Consider the following 12,372-nt stretch of genomic DNA (forward strand, 5'->3'; position numbering starts at 1 on the left):
TATACTCTATGCACAGGGGCACCCACTCACAGGGTGGGGGGTGGGACCTCAGGGACCCAAGCATTACAGGAACCGCTCCCCGCAACTACTGATGGCACCTGTAACAGAGTCCTGAAACATCCCTCTGTTTTTCAGGAAGATGACTTCTCACGTGGAACTGGACACATGACAGAAAAGAAGGGGTGCTCTGGCTGCAGTGGGTCTGGGAGCCAAGCCCTGCTTTCTCCTCTAACAGTACATCTTCCCGCTCCTCCAGAGCAGGCAGAACCTCTCAGCTCCCTCTGGGAGACCCGGGGTAGGCAGGCAGGCCCCGGAGGGCCTGAGCAGCTAGCTACCAGCACGGCAGGTCAGACACTCTCACTAACCCTCGGTTTCCTGCTCTCCGAAATGACTGAGCCCTAACAGCGCCAGCCCTGCACACTGGGGACACTTGGTAACCGGAAAACTCCAACAGAAAGGAAACAGACTTGCCAGGTGTCCCAAAAGCAGACTTAGGAACTTGAGGAGTTCTTGGGTACAGACTAGCTCCCCCAACCTAGTTCAGCTGGCTGGCTTTGCCCCCTAGAAGCAGCTGATTTATTTGCCTCTGTTGCTGAGTTTGGGCCAGTCTTAGAGGCCCCTTCAGCACTACATACTACATCCCACTGGAAAAGAGCAGAACCCTAGGATGCCGTGGACGTGGAGACAGAGATGGCCCCACCTGCAGACTCCCCACGCCTGCTCACAGATGCCCTCGAGACACCAGCAGGTACCCTATTTCATTCCCTTCCCCTTCAGCAAATGTAGAGGGGGTCTGATCCCTACCCAAAACCCACCCCACCAACAATTTACTAGGCCACTGGGCTATGAGGCAGGACAGAGCAGCAGGTGACAGCACAGACAGTGAAGTCCACAAGAGGATGTTCTAACCACCAGCGGCCATCAAATAAGTAACTTACAAGGCCAGAGGAGATGGGCAAATCTGACCAATCTCTCACGCAGCCTCTCACTCAACAGGCATTAACCAGCCACACAGGAACGAGGGCCAAGCAAGCAGGCTCTTGAGGAGGCAGAAAGGCACCTTACATGGAAGATCCTAGACCTCTGTTGTATGATAGCTGCTAGTTCACAGGATTGTTTAACAGCTTAAATGAGGTCATAGTTATTAAACACAAAACTACCATAAATACATAATCATCTTTTTTTACCTTTGAGGCGATTCTTGAATCTGCTAAAGACACCTAATTAAATTTCCATTTCAAATAAATAGCAAGTAATTGTTTAGAACAAGTGTGTCCCATGCACTATCTGGGACACTTTTTCCTGAAACAATTATTTGCTGTTTATCTGAAATTCAAATTAAACTGGGCACCCCATATTTTTATTTGCTAAACCTGGCCACCACAGGAAGGAAGGACCATTGCCCCAGGTACTAAGACGATGGGGTAGTGTCCAGAGCCCCGGGCTAGCAGGCAGAAGACCAGATGCCAGTCCTGGCACAGGCACTACAGCCCCTGCTGTGGGAGCCTGGCAAGAATTCCCCTCTGGGGTCTTCAGTTTCTCCATTCAGAGGCCTGTGGGCAGGGGGATCTTGTCATCTGCAGTACGTCCAGTCCCAACATCCTTTGATTTTATCCTTACACTCATTGATCATCCTAACCACAACTTTAGAGGAAGCCAGCTTTCCAGTGGATAAGCTACCTCCAAAACCAGTGCAGAAGAATTTTCCATCATCTGAGGAGCTTATCAAAATGTGGATTCCTGGATCCTGCCTCCAGAGATTTTTGCTCAGGAATGGTGGGGCCAGGAATCTGCTAGGTAATTCTAAAGTAGGTTTTCTCTGGACATACTTGGAGTTATTTTGATTTAACCCAATGAGTGTCGACTTAATTCTGACAGGAGTTACCCAGAACCACACCACCACATTTAATATTTTAAAATCATGCCTGCACTTCTTAAACTGGTAGTGGGTACATGGGTTCTTGTTTTAATATTTTTCTTTTTATTTCACATTTTTGTTTTTGATTTTTTTGCTGAGGAAGATTCACCCTGAGCTAACATCTGTGCCAACCTTCCTCTATTTTGTATGTGGGTCACTGTCCACGGAGTAGTGTAGGTCTGCACCCAGGATCCAAACCCGTGAAGCTGGGCCGCTGAAGTGGAGCGCATGAACTTAACCGGTAGGCCATGGGGCTGGACCCTATATTTATGTTCTTTTGCATTAAATATTTAACAGTTCCTTGAAAAGAAAAGTAAATGATAGAGCTGTTAGGATGGACAAGGGACCCAAGCTCCCTCCCACTTTACCTCCAACTCAGCCGGAGTTCCTGAGCAGAAAGCCTGTATGAAAAACCCTCACTTCACAACTGTGGAAATGGGGCCCAGTGAACTAGTAGGCTTGCAATACCACTTCCATAATCTAAGAACACCTGGGTGGGAAGTGGGGGCCGGCTTGGTTAAAAATGTAGATTCCTGCCTTCCCTCAAGTTCCAGAAATCAGTTTGGGGAGGGGAACAGAGCTTGGCCATCTGTAGATTTAACAAATTTCACGTGCAATGCTGATGCCAATTAATTTCTGAGAACTGAGCTGCCAATAGGTGAGACTGCCAGGAAGGGACCTCGGTCTTCAACCCCCAGTCCAGGGTCTCATGCTTACAGACAGGTATTAACCAGCTCCCAAGAGCAAGAGGCAGCATGTTTTAATTACACAAACAGAAGCCAGAGGAGGGGTGCATGAGGAGCTCATCCCCTCCATTTACCCACCAGTCCAATCTTCAGTATCAGGAACCAAGACTGGTCAGGCCAAGAGCCACAAGCTCAGTGTCTCCACAGACTTGAGCTCGCAAAGGATCACGCTGGGCCGGGCTTGGGGTTTAGTTTCACAAGCTCCAAACTAAGGCTGTGCCAGAAGAATGAAGGCTCTGAAGGGAGCTGTCTCTCTGGCTCTTCCTTACAGCCAAATAGCCTCCACTGCTTTACCCTAGGCTTTGCATTTGCTCACCCAATGCCCTGAGGTCTGGGTCCCTTAAATCATGGCTAGCACTTACTAAGCACTGACCTCAGACATTCTGCTGTGGGCCTTTGTGCATTATATTTTTTAATCCTCACAATGGCTGAAGGACCATCCCAGTTTCAGAGGAAACTCAGAGGCTAAATGGCTAGCCAAAGGTCACACAGTGAGAAGGCAGCTGACATGAAAAGGTCTGAACTCCCGGGCTACCCTAGGCCTCTCTCAGCACTGCAGGAGACAGACACCAGATTCCATAGGTCCGCAAAGTGCTCCAGCTCAAGCCTGCAGGCCCTACAGGCGACTGAGGTCACCAGCACCAGGATCCACTTCTCTAAGCCTATTTGCTCACCTGCTAGTGGGGATAATGCCACTCAGCACAGGGGAAGAAGGGAAAAGCAGAGTCAGGAATCAAAGCACTATTTACTGCAAAGGCAATGCTCCAGGGCCACCTGCAACTGGAAGGCCTGGGCTCTGGCCCACACCAAGCCCAGGAGAATTTTGCCATCGCCAGGAGATCGGAAAGGGGAGGATGGAGGGAACTGCAGAGACCCTACAGGGCAAAGGACAGGCAGAAGAGGGGAATGTGAGATGGAAAAGCAGGGGTTTTGTATAGGCCCTGCTGTAGGGCACAGGGGAGAGCTGAATGGAGCTTAAGCCACCCATCCAGGTAAATTACCTTTCCTTACCCTTGGTGACCAGGGCTACTCAGCTCATAAGGTACTCCCCCCCTCACCTATCACTGCACCTAAGTCTCACAATAACAGTTTGAGGTAGGAAGGGTGGATGTGGTTCTCCTCATATTACAGAACATAGAACTGAGACACAGTGGGCTTCCTGGCTTGTCCCAAGAATATCAACTTGTTTTTTTGAGATGCCAGCCCTGGGCTCCTGCCACTCTCCCGTGAACCTTGACCACTGGTAACCTGGCTTTTGAGGGGCCTGTGTGCCAGGCACTGGGGAAGCAATGGTGAACAAGACATCCTCTGAGGGCTCAACTCATATAAGGGCTAATCTTAATTCCACCTGTAACTGGTTGATCTCAATCGCCTGGGACAGTGTACTGAAGATCCTTAGGCAGTAAACAGGCTCAGGAAAAGTCTAGGATCAATTAGTACCATCTGCGGTGGGCAGGAGAAGGGTTAGCAACCACAAACATATCTATAATTCCAATTTGCAATGACCGAAAAACGCTCTTCATCTCAACAACTATTTAGCCCATCCTATGTACTATGGATACAGAAGTGGGTAAGATTGCCAGCCCATGAAACTAATGGTTCACGTGAGAGCTGACATGTGTGATGGTGGGTTCAATGGCCCCCAGGGGCCACTTTGTCCTCACCCCAGGTAAGACCTGCAACCCTCAGGACAGGACTCTTCGGAGGGATTAAGGCAACGCCCAGAAAGAACAAAATGCAGAAACACAAGTGACAATTATGGAACAGGTGCCCCTGTGCAAAGAGCACTGGGTTGAGAGTTAGGAAAACTGCCTACTTCCCCAAGGTCAGCCCGGATCACCCTTCTTCACCACCAGCAGCAGGGCAGTGCAATGGTTAAGAGCCTGGAAACCAGCGGGGGGTGGGAGAAGTCCTCCACTTGGGTTTGTCCTGGGGTGCATTGGTTTCCTCTTTGTACTTTGGCTAGTTGAAAATCCAAGCTCTTGGAAGGCAGCTGAGTGTGGCGGAAAGAGCACTGAAATGGGCTTTGGAATGCTTGCGTTTTAAACGGTGCATCCCTCTATGGCAGCCTGGGTCAGCAGCTTCCCCTATGTGGGCCTGCTTCCCTCAGCAGCGTGTGTGTGCACGTGTGCAAATTCTGGACCGGGCTCAGTGGTCTCAGATCCACTCCAGGTGCCTGCAGAGGGCAATGAAGGAACGGAGGCCTCACAGGCAGCAGAGCTAGGCTGTGTGCACCTGCACTCACAGCAAGGTAGCACTGTTCAGCTCCTTAACCCTTCTCATCAGGAAAATGCTGCCTCACCGACCAAGGCTGTTTTGAGGGCTACACGATAAGTGCCTGTGAAAACCAGTGTTTCTAAGTGGGGAAAAACATAAGGCTCACAAAATATTACGATCCCATGTTTTTTAAAAGGTGTGTGTGTGTATATATACATATATATGTGTGTGCATACACTCACAAAGAAAGTCTAGAAAGTGCTGTTCAATACAGCAGACATTAGCCACATGTGGATACTGAGCACTTATAATGTGGCTAGTCTGAACTGAGAACTGCTTTAAGTGTAAAACACACACCAGATTTCAAAGACTTAGTACAAAGGATATAAAATATTTTATTCAATTATATACTTTTTATATTGATTATATATTGAAATGGTAGTATCTTGATTATCTTGGGTTATATTATTTAAATTTACTTCACCTATCTTTACTTTTGTTAAATATGGCTACTAGAAAATTTAAAATTATATAGCTGGCTTGCACTGTATTTCTGTTAGGCAACGCTGGTCTAAAAGAATATGGAATCTTAGTAGTACTTATTATGGTGGTTGATGGGACAGACCATGAAGGGATTTATATTCTCTTTGCTAAAACATATTTGGACATTTTTCTACAATGAATTAGTGTTGCTAGAGTAAGCTGAAAAGATTTCCCCTTCAAAAGAAGTTAAAAGGCCCAACACATAATAGTATTTCCCATCCACTCTAGTAACCAAGAGCCGGGAGCCTCTCAATGCCTGTAGAGAGCCACTCCCCACCCCCTCCTACTGGCCCCGAGGCCACGCCTGAGAAACCACAAGGTCAGCACGGCTCTTTCCAGCAGGCTCCACGTGGCCTGACAGAGCTGAAGAGGAACATCTCTGGGGGAAGAGGGGTCAGGGCTCACCAGCAGGATCAGAAGTTCCAGGGCCTGGCTCACACCCACTCAGGATAGCCGGGGGCAGAGCTAGAACCTGCAGGCTGGCCCACCATGGCCTCGTACAGATTCATGCTGTCTGAAGATTTGTACAGGTCTTCTCTCAGAAACAGTTTTCCAGGTTGGGTATGTATACCTCTGTGGTCTGGGAGAAGGCAAAGCCAGATGAGAAGGCAGGAACTCTGGAGTCAGTCCGCCACTGGCTGGAATCCAACTACTTACTAACTATAGTCATGCCCCGCATAATGACATTTCAGTCAGTGAAGGGCCACATATACAATGGTGGTCCCATAAGATTAGTACCATACAGCCCACGTGTGTAGTAGGCTACACCATCTAGGTTTGTGAGCACACGCTAGGATCTTCCCGCAACGATGAAATACCCTAACATTTCTCAGAATGCATCCCTGTCATTAAGCAACGCATAACTGTACTGCGTAGCCTTGAGAAAACTACTGAACTTCTCTGAACTCATTTTCTCACCTGTAAAATGAGGATCATAACCGTAGCTAGAACCCATACGGTTGTTGTGAAAACAAATGAGATGCGCGTGGTAGCTCAGAAGTTTGATAATCACATGAGAAGGAAACGGTCTGGGGCAGTCTGGCTTGGCTCCCCGGGGCATCTGTCCTCAAGGAGGCAAGCTTCCATAAGGCAGATTCTAGGACACCTGAGTAAGCCCACAGACATGATAAAGGCACACTGGTGATGGATGAGCAACACAGTCACCATCCAATCCCGTCGCACAAGTTGTGAGAAATGAAGGTCCAGCCAGGAGAAAGGAGAGAGTGGGACTGAAATCAGAACTTGAATCCCCAGACTTTCAGCTCAGAGAGCTTGCTCTGACCCCACTCTGAAGATCTTACCTGAAATAAAAAAGCCACTGCAGTTTCTAACAAGAAGTCAGGAACAGAAATCTGTGACATAGAGAGCCCATGCCAGGCTCATTCCCCACCCTCTGGCCCCACCATCCCTGCCCTTGCTCCTGCTGGTGCCCCCATACTATATCACCCACACCCCCCTCAACTCCACCCTGGGGCATGGAGCCTGGGACACGCCAGGGGAAGCTGGCCTAGGCAGGGCCTGGTTGTGGGGCCAAGAGACCCAGAACCAGGGTTGAAATCTCGGCCTGCCTCAGGCCACAGTTCTGATTAATGGGCACAGTACAACTAATTCAGCTTCTAGAGAGTCTGAGCAGAGAGAAGGAAGTAAGAAACAGCAATCAGAAAACTTCCTCTCTAAGTGGTTTAGACTTGGGGGAAAACAGCAAGTTAGTTAAAACATCAGCCCAAGTCACTATGCTATCATCCATTCCTTTCCATCTCTTTCCTGCGGAAGTCTCCGGCTTCCAACCTGGTCTCTTCCTGTCCCCTACCCGAGTCCACTCACCACAGAACAGAGTAATCCTAAAACAGAAATCAGATCATGCCACCTCTGTCATTGTTTTCAGAACAGGATCCAAACTCCCTAAGGTGCTCTCCAAAGGCCTCTTGCTTCTGATTTATTGAGCCCCTCACCTCTCATTCACACAGGCCTCTCTGTCAGTTCCTTGGAGAACTCTAAACTTATCACCACCTAGTACTTGCTATTCCTACAGGCTAGAATGCTCACCACCAGGCTCCTAATCGATTCCATCTTGGCTCACCCTTAGAGGCATTCCCTGACCTCTATCAACATGAATAAGGTAAAAGTGATGTTGTGTTCAGACCCAGGATCGTAGAATACTGACAGCATCTACTTCCTGTCTCTTGGGACACTCTCTGGGAGTCCTAAGCCACTATATAGTAAGTCCTACTACTCTGAAACCACCAAGCTGGAGAGGGCACCTGAAGACACTCTAGTTCCAGCTGAACTCAGTCTTCCATCCATCACTGCCAAGCATGGGAGTGAAGTACCAAACATGGGAGTAAAGCTGTGGTGGGCCCTCCAGACCAGGGCACCCATCACCTCTATCATCGTCATAAAGAAAAGAATCGCCCAGTTGAGCCCTGTGCAAACCCTGATACACAAATCAGTGAATAAAATGGTGGTGGTTGTTTTTTTGAGGAAGATTAGCCCTGAGCTTACTGCTGCCAATCCTCCTCTTTGTGCTGAGGAAGACTGGCCCTGAGCTAACATCTGTGCCCATCTTCCTCTACTTTATATGTGGGACGCCTACCACAGCATGACTTTTGCCAAGCGGTGCCACGTCCGCACCCAGGATCCAAACCCACGAACCCTGGGCCGCTGAAGCGGAACGTGCGAACTTAACCGCTGTGCCACCGGGCTGGCCCCAAAATAGTTATTTTTTTTACGCTACGAAGTTTTGGGGTGAATTGTTAGGCAGCAAGAGATAACCAGAATTACCTTGTTGGCTTACAGTGTCTCCCCATCAGAAGGTAAACTATGAGGGCAGGTCCCTTCTGTCTTGATTCCATCAATATTCCCATGGTCTAACACTTAGTAGGTTACTCAAATAAATGTGTTACATGAATGATTTTCACTTTGGTGGCAGCCAACTTAGTTCCTTTCACACCAAAGATGGGCTCCAGCCCTCCTGCTTCTCTAGATAAGCCTGAGGACTCTGAGGACTTAGTCTCTTGAGAACGCTCAGCTTCCCTTCTACTGAGCTGGCTGAGACTGTGATCCTGGCCTCCGCCAGACCTAGCTTCTAAATCTTAAGGCCAGAAGAGGGCGGGGTCTCAGCAACCACCCAATCTAACCAGGTACAGGATGTCAGACTCTTCCCAATAACATTCCTGCCAAGAGATGGGCCACTACTGTCTGCACACTGCTGAGGGCACTCACAACCTTCTGGGGCAGATCATTTTAGCCCAGCATTTCCCAGAAGCCTAGGACAGAATCCCCCATGCCTAGGTAGAAGAATCCCACAGGTTTGGCCAAACTCTCGGGGACGGCACTCCGCAGCCAGTCTAATCGGGAGGGGCAGCAACCCCATTCAATGAAAGCTGTCAACAAACTGCAGTCTTTGTGGGAAAGGAACCTGAAAGCTCTTCTGACCCAACCACCCTCATTTAAGAAGCCTGAAGAGGTTTGCTAAGTTGCCCAAGGTGTCTCAGCAAGTGAGCCAAACAGCTGGGACTAGAAGGCTGGTCTCGTTTTCCTGCCCAGAGTTCTCTACCCTACTCCTACAGGGCTCACACCAACAGTTTTGTGAGGAGAGGCCTGCCTTGGAGAAGCCTCTCTCCAGTATCTGTTGCCCCCAGAGAGAATCCAATGCTCCAATGAGTCTCAGTTCCACTGCCCAAATAGCAGGACCATGCTGCCCAAGGCCTCTAGCCAGGATGTTTTCCCTCTCCACCTTCAGACGTAATAACATTTGCCTTAGCTGCTCTGACACCTACAGGGTGTTTGAGCTGGAAGTGGCCTTAGAGATTAAGATCAAAGATGGTATACCCATTTCACAGATGAAGGGAGGAGAGTAAAGGCTCACTGGGGCCTAACAGAACTCAGCTTCCCTGGCAAGCTTATCCCTTAGCTCTCAGACAGCTTTCTACTGCTGCTCAGGCCACAATGTCCAGTGGTGTCTTGTCTCCACATCACACCCACTCTCCCTCAAAGAGGTGGGTAAGGAGTCCCCTCTATGGACCGCAATTCCTCTCCTAGGCCTTAAAGTCTTCCCCACCCTCTCCTCTCCTCATCGCCCATAAGGATGCTCCTCAGCTTGTGGGCTGGACAGACTGCTAAAACACACAAAGGGTAGGCCCACAGGCCTCATGCTGGCGCCCTCGTCTAAAGGAGACTAGGTCCTGCCACTGGACAGCAGTCACAAAAGAACAGAGGCACAATGTGGCCAGTTCTTCTCATTTTTTTCCCCATAACAGCTTTACTGATGTAATTCACATACCATGCTATTCACCCATTTAAAGTATACAATTCACTGGGGGTTTTTGTATACTCAAGAGTCTGACTTTTTAAAGAGAAGTTGCAAATCTCCAGGCTTCCAGACAAATTTTCTTGATTTTAAAATATAGGTGATTACTACAAATTGTTTTTAAAAGCAAGGCAAATCAAAACATGTCAGTAGACTGCCCTGAGCCTGAAGAGGTAAGGTTGAGGGGGCGCCCAATTGTGACTTCTGCCTTTTAAGATATAAGCCCCATGTGTTTTCTTAATCCCAGAATTCTGGGGCCTGACACCTAACAAGTACTCAAAAACTTCTGAATGAACAAATCTAGGAAGTACTTTGCCAATTTGCAGCTGCAGAGCCCCAGAGCAAATCACAATCCAAACTGTTTAAATGTTATCACCCTGTTAAGGAACTCAGTACCTCCTGTGACAGCTGAATCCATCTGCGGGCACTGCTGAAATTTACTTGACTGCAGCCAAATCCTACTGACCTTCCATCTCCCACCTGCCCTCAGAGCTTTACCCACAGGGCCAAATAAAGCAGGTCTATACAATGCCCTATTTCAGAACAACCAGCATTTCCACCCACTGCAAGCTTTGATTCTCTGGGCAAAATAATCCTAGTGCCTTCAACCATTCCCTCCTCAGAAAGGTGAGGCGTCCCAGTGGGCCGCCTGCTCTGTGTGCTCCTGATTTCCTGTCTCCCTCCCACATTCCCTAGAAGCAGCATCTAGCCTCCCACACCCAACTCTGCTCTGACCATGTCCAAACTACCTTTACACTCAGCTCCACTTTGGGCAAAACCCAAAGCGGGCTGTTTCATCCACGTAACTGGTCTCCCTCACATTACTGTTAGTACGTACACAAAATAGGAGAAGCAAAGAGACCTCCGCTCTCCCAAACAAACCCAAAGCTGCAGAAAGACACCGAAGATGGAGTGGGAGGGCTTCCCTGCAAAGTACCTGGGCCTGTCTCTCACTGCCGTCCTCCCACCATGGCACTGCCAACCGCCGCAATGTGGGCTTCTCACGGCTGTGACTCCTCTCAGCCTCCAGTGAGTCCTTCAACTCGCCTCCACTGTGGAGTCGCATGGCAGCCTGGGGCAGGGTCGGAAGAGCTGGCTCTAAGAAGGGCATGCGCTGCCTTCCTGTGTATGCTCAGGACCAAGCAGCAGGGATCAAAAGGCAGAGAACTCAGGAAGAAAAAAAGGCTGGCTTCAGCACCGATCCTCTGTTAGCAAACTGAAGACCCAGGTCAAATTCAAGGCCTCAAAAGAGGCACCATCAACACTCTTACGATCACTTCTAATGTGCCAGGCCCTGGCTGAGCATTCACATTCGCCTAGCTCACTTCCAGCAATGATCCCACTACATGGCTACTCTAGACAGAACTCCATTTACTGAAGCCCAGAAGTCACCAAGCCATCCAAGGGCACCCGGCGGGTAAGTGGCTGGGCTAACTGAAACTGTAGGTTGACTGACTCCAAAGTCCACATTCAACCACCCCATTCTACTTCTTCCTCCAGAGGTGGAGTGAAAACAGAATGGAGGGGGAGCCAAGAGACTTGGCTTCAAGTCTCAGCCTTGCTTTGACCCTGTGATCTTCAGGAACTCCTGTTTCTTTTCTGGGCCTGTAATATCTTACCTGCAAATGAGGGTTTAAGACTCAGTGACCTCTGGGGTCCCTTCCAGCTCTCAACACTCTTTCCTCCCTGAAAAGAGGGCACAGCAATGGGAAGAGAGTTGACAAGTGGGCACTGGGCTGGGCAAGCCTGACTCTCCACAGCCCAGCATTCTCAGCAAGTCACTACAGCAGCCTCTCTACAGGCAAATGCAAACCCCACTGTGCTCAATACAGGTGTAAAAACAGCTGAATTCAGCTGAGGGGAGGTGGCTCTGATGGGAAGGAAATCTTGTGCACTTGGCTATGTGTGGAAAAGTCGAGAGCCAAGCTGCAGCAGCCGGTGGCAAGCAGAGCCTAGAAGCCCAGCCACATGGGTGTCTCCCCTGGTAGAGCTGGGGAATGCCACCTGGAAGCCTGTCCCCCTGCCACTACTTCTGGGGCCTCCTCTTCCCACCTATCCAGCTGCAGCAGGGGCCAGCAGACTGGTGGCTGTAAGCTCAAACATGAGCTCAGCCTAGGCCAGCCCATCAGCAAGTGTGCTTCTTCGGGCAAGTGAGATGCATTCCAGCTAATGTGGCCTTCTGAAAGATCAGAGAAATCCCATAAACCAGAACCACTCCCCACCCCTAAAGAACGACAGCTGGTAATTGCTCAAGACCTACACTTCAGGAATGACTTGGAAGTCTGCTTTCTTTTGTAATCTGGGAACCTTGCTCCAAAGGATCAGATAGGAAACCCCAAATCATCTATTCTTAACCTAAGAGGTTCTATCATGTGGCCAGAGTAATCTTTCAAAAGGAAAAATCTGACCATGCCACTCCCTCACTTAAAATCTTCAATGGCTCCCTACTGCCCTCCAGTTAAAATCAAATTTACCTTTCGAGTCATCTATGCTACAGCCACAGGGAATTACTCAGTTTTCTAAACCCCAGGGCCAATCCTAAACCAAGAATGAGCTCTCTTTCCAGGACTTTTCTCAGGTAACTCCAACACATCCTTGCCATTTCAGCACTGCCACTGCCTCCTACGGAAAGACTTCTC

General features: G+C 49.2%; 1 protein-coding gene across 5 annotated transcripts in view; it reads right to left on the minus strand.

Moving 5' to 3' along the window:
* LARP1 (La ribonucleoprotein 1, translational regulator) overlaps window positions 1-12,372 on the minus strand; it is an 82,619-nt gene that overhangs the window by 31,974 nt on the left and 38,273 nt on the right. The window lies entirely within an intron of this gene.

The sequence above is a fragment of the Equus quagga genome, chromosome 7, assembly GCF_021613505.1.
Source record: "Equus quagga isolate Etosha38 chromosome 7, UCLA_HA_Equagga_1.0, whole genome shotgun sequence".
NCBI lineage: Eukaryota > Metazoa > Chordata > Mammalia > Perissodactyla > Equidae > Equus > Equus quagga.